This window comes from Centropristis striata, chromosome 17, assembly GCF_030273125.1.
Source record: "Centropristis striata isolate RG_2023a ecotype Rhode Island chromosome 17, C.striata_1.0, whole genome shotgun sequence".
Taxonomy (NCBI): domain Eukaryota; kingdom Metazoa; phylum Chordata; class Actinopteri; order Perciformes; family Serranidae; genus Centropristis; species Centropristis striata.
This window is the reverse complement of record NC_081533.1, coordinates 3,789,064-3,793,678: the sequence shown is the minus strand read 5'-3', so window position 1 is coordinate 3,793,678 and position 4,615 is coordinate 3,789,064. Positions and strand designations below refer to the sequence as shown.

The 4,615-nt window shown below is 38.8% G+C and overlaps 1 pseudogene; it reads left to right on the top strand.

The window, feature by feature from the left end:
• The first annotated feature begins 1,114 nt into the window (after positions 1 to 1,114).
• On the top strand, positions 1,115 to 3,946 carry LOC131989496 (zinc finger protein 239-like; annotated as a pseudogene).
• The last annotated feature ends 669 nt before the right edge of the window (positions 3,947 to 4,615 follow it).

Here is a 4,615-nt window from a genome sequence, read left to right as displayed (position 1 = left end):
TACTTCAGGTGCTGTGGTATATTTGACAACTATACAATAAAGGGCAATAATGTCATAACACAACCAAAATCAATATAAAACAGGTGTAATCTACAGTAAAAATCTCAACTTTCTTTAACATAATATTGGCTCCTACAAGACAGATTAAGGACGCTTACATCAAGAAAGAAGATTTCCAAATTGACGGGTGAAGATGAGAGACAAGTGATAAGAAGAATAACCATTCCAACACCAGTCGATGAAGGATTAAAGGATTTTACTTTCTTAAGCTCTTACTGTCGCCAGGACCAACGGACCGGTCAAAGATCACTCTGACTTTGGACAAAGTGGAGAGCCTCGGCTGAGGCCTGAAGCCGGACGGTTTGATAGAGTAGCTTGGCCAGGCAACGCTCCCGTCTCCTTCTCCAAATCTGCAGGATTAATTCCCAGCTACAGCTTCATTCAGCACAGGCAGTTAGGGTATTAGGGTATGACATTAAACAGACGATAATCATTTTATTACTGGGATTTTTGAGTGTAATCAATTTTGGATCAATTCATGTTGTATGCTTGCACCTTGCTATTTTATCAATACATTTTCAATTGCATTTAAAGTGGAGTAGTGGACCTTAGATCTTTGAATCTTCTGGTATTAAGAGGTGGTGTGTAATAACAAGGTTCTTATTGGTTACGCTAGCCAAAGAAATTAAACTTATCCTTGGGTCTTATATTCCTAGCCACTAAAGTTAACCTAGCGATTCACCAAGTGCATAGATCAGTAAGAGGAGAGCTGCCATTAAAGGGACGCGGCTAGCGTGGTATCCATTCCAGGGTTATTTGACAGGTGCCATTCTGGAGTAAGCAGGATAGGTGTCCGGACCGAGGCAGTCAGAAGCGAGGCGAGTCTCCTCCACACCAGCTTGAGTTCTAAGTTCCCAAAATACCTACTGAGATAATATCCATAGGATAAGGGATCTGTCCCCTTAGTGGAGAGCTGGTCCAGAAGCCCCTACACAAGAGCAATCTCTGGGATCAAACAATGGCTCAGGATGTTCATATTTATTCAGGATATATATGTTTATATATTTATTTATATCCTCATCATGTGTCTCTGTTTGTTGACTTCACAGCTCATCTGTGTCACGAGACACTTCTGACTCCAGGACGTACGTCTGAAAGAAGAAGAAGAAGAAGAAGAATGAGTCCTCCAAGAAAGGTCAGATCACTCTAATGAACTTGAGTTTGTATTTGTTTTTTTTTTTTCAATTCTGTTCTCTTTACTTTAGATATAATCTCCTCTTTAGACCCCGTAGTATTAGTGTTTTATTGTTAGTATTAATATTTTACAAGATTAGTTTTTCAATTATTTTAAATATTTGAAAAACTGATTAAAATATGATATGGATAGTTTTTAGTTAAAGTTTAACATTTGTTTTGAATAAAATATTATTCAAATATAATATGATTATTTAATTCAGATTTCTAAATATAGGATATTGTGTAAATTTTTTAATTAGTATTGTAATATTATTAAAGGGATTAAAAAAATAAATACAATATAAAAATTTTACTTTTTGTTCAACAAAATATATGAATATTATTTAATTATTATTATTATGTAGAGTATCATTTAAGTATTTTATAGTATATACTTTATAATGTCCATCCAACTGTCCCATAGAGACTAATGAGAACTGGGAACAGACATTTCTAGAAGAAAAACACAGTTTTCTAACCTGCAATGTTGCTCACATTTTTTTTGCTACAGACATTAAACGTACATCAACGCGTTCAGGGGAGATTTACCTCTCTGATGAGACTAATATTTTGTTGTTAGGTTTTTGAGAAAACAAGAGCAGTTCTAGAGGTGTGATTTCCATTAAATTAATCTCTCAGCTGTTAGATATCAGCTGATAGTCTGTGCCCCTCCCCTCTCCACTCATCACCATAGCAACCAGCCAGCATGAGTGAGCCAGGACAGGATGACCCAGGTCTTCAAAATAAAAACCCATAAAGTAACTACATCTAATAGTGTGGGTGCCTTTGATCTCATTGGCTTACTTTAAATCATGAAAAGCATATTACTATGTCAAACAATATGGGAATAAATGAATCAAATCTGCATTGATGGACAGGAAAAGTTTTATTCAGCAGGCAGATTAAAACATACAGATAATGATGAGACTAGGAAATTATAGAAAATGTGTTATTTACTTTTTTTGGTATTTGTGATGCTCATGAGTAAATATGAATCACATAGAATGATTTGAGTAATTTAAATTTCTTTGTATAAATGTCTGTTTATTTTTATTGCAACAAGCCAAAAGAATCACAGATACTGTCCAGAATTATTTAATGTACTGCTTGTCAAAAAATACGCTGAAAGGAAAATATTACTTAGTAACATTGACTTGAACATTGAGGGTTATGTTGTACAGACGTGCTCTAAATATTACTGATTGTTTTAGATAGCTTGCTTCACCATAGCATCTCACTCAAACTCTCTCTTTTTCTTTTTGTCTGTTGCTATAGAAACCGGGAGAACGAGAGGGACTCAAACATCACCACTGTGAGCTCTGTGAGAAATCTTTCACAACAGCTGGACGCCTGAAGGTTCACCAATGGGTTCACACTGGAGAGAAACAGTACAGCTGTGACCAGTGTGGGAACGCTTTCACCACGACACAGGGCCTGAGAGAACATCAACGCATTCACACTGGAGAGAAACCGTACAGCTGTGACCAGTGTGGGAGCGCTTTCACCACGGCACGGAGCCTGAGACAACATCAACGTGTTCACACCGGAGAGAAACCGTACAGCTGTGACCAGTGTGGAAGTACTTTTTCACAAAGTGGAGGCCTTAATGTTCACAGACGTGTTCACACTGGAGAGAAACCATACAGCTGTGACCAGTGTGGGAACGATTTCACTACGTCAGGGAGCCTGAGACAACATCAACGTGTTCACACTGGAGAGAAACCGTACAGCTGTGATCAGTGTGAAAAAACTTTTTCGCGATCGGATCACCTTGTTGCTCACCGACATGTTCACACTGGAGAGAAGCCCTACAGCTGTGACCAGTGTGGGAACACTTTCACCACGACACAGGGCCTGAGAGAACATCAACGCATTCACACTGGAGAGAAGCCGTACAGCTGTGACCAGTGTGGGAGCGCTTTCACCACGGCAAAGGTCCTGAGACGACATCAACGTGTTCACACCGGAGAGAAACCGTACAGCTGTGACCAGTGTGGAAGTACTTTTTCACAAAGTGGAGGCCTTAATGTTCACCGACGTGTTCACACTGGAGAGAAACGGTACAGCTGTGACCAGTGTGGGAACGATTTCACTACGTCAGGGAGCCTGAGACAACATCAACGTGTTCACACTGGAGAGAAACCGTACAGCTGTGACCAGTGTGAAAAAACTTTTTCGCGATCGGATCACCTTGTTGCTCACCGACGTGTTCACACTGGAGAAACCGTACAGTTATGACCAGTGTGGGAATGCTTTCACTCTGTCAAGGAGCCTGAGACAACATCAACGTGTTCAGACTGGAGAGAAACCATACTGGTGTGACAAATGTGGGAAAACTTTTTCACAAAGTCGTACCCTTGATGCTCACCTACGTGTTCACAGTGGGGAGAAACCGTACAGCTGTGACTAATGTGGCCATGCTTTCACTCATGCAAAGACCCTGAGACGACATCGATGCAGTCATACTGTAGACAAACCGTACTCGTTTGACCAATGTGGGTAAATGTCTTCTCTTAGTAGAACCCTTAAAGCTCACCAGTGCATTAACAGGATGTCTCATTGAGCGTTTTTAGAGCCAAGCTAGCTATTTCTTCATGCCTCCTCTTCATGTGCTGTGTTATTATATTCTGAGCTTCCCTCTGAAACTAAAGAGTGACAGCAGTAACTGAGTCTGACTGAGGTGGTTTGATCCAGTGAGGAGGAAGAGGAGATGAATAAACAGAGACCCAAAATAGTTCAAACTTTGAACAAACCTTTATTCTTGTGGAATTCTGATAAAATCAATCTATAATTTTAAACATTGATCTGTTGTTACTGTCTTTCTCAGAATCAACATGGTCATTATTATTAATTATCTGACACCAGGAAGATAATAAATATCATTAAACCCTGCACAGCCTGTAATCAGTGCGGGAATGTAACTTATTAAATTTAATCAAGTACTGTAATGGTAGTTGTACTTAGTTGAATAATAATGATTTTACCCCTGGAGATTTAACATGAAATAAAAATGTTTAAATGTACAATTATTGAAGATTCTTACATGAGTCCAGGATTAAACACCTGAAAAAAGGACATTTTTTATCTGGATTTTTATTCTGCGTTATGTTTTTATATTTATAATTTTTATTTTATTTCAATTTGTTGACTTGCATTTTTAATCTTGTCATGTATATTGATGGGGATATAGTGATTTGATAAACTCTGTAACTTCAGTTCCTTTGAGTTAAGTTCTCCACATCAGCAGTGTTTGCATTGCTGCTGGAAAACATGTTTATATGTCTGGATCAATACAGATGTTCACATCTGCACTGACTAACCAAACATGGATCATCACACGTCTCCAGCTTGGAGGGACAAAGTGCACACCATCTGCGTG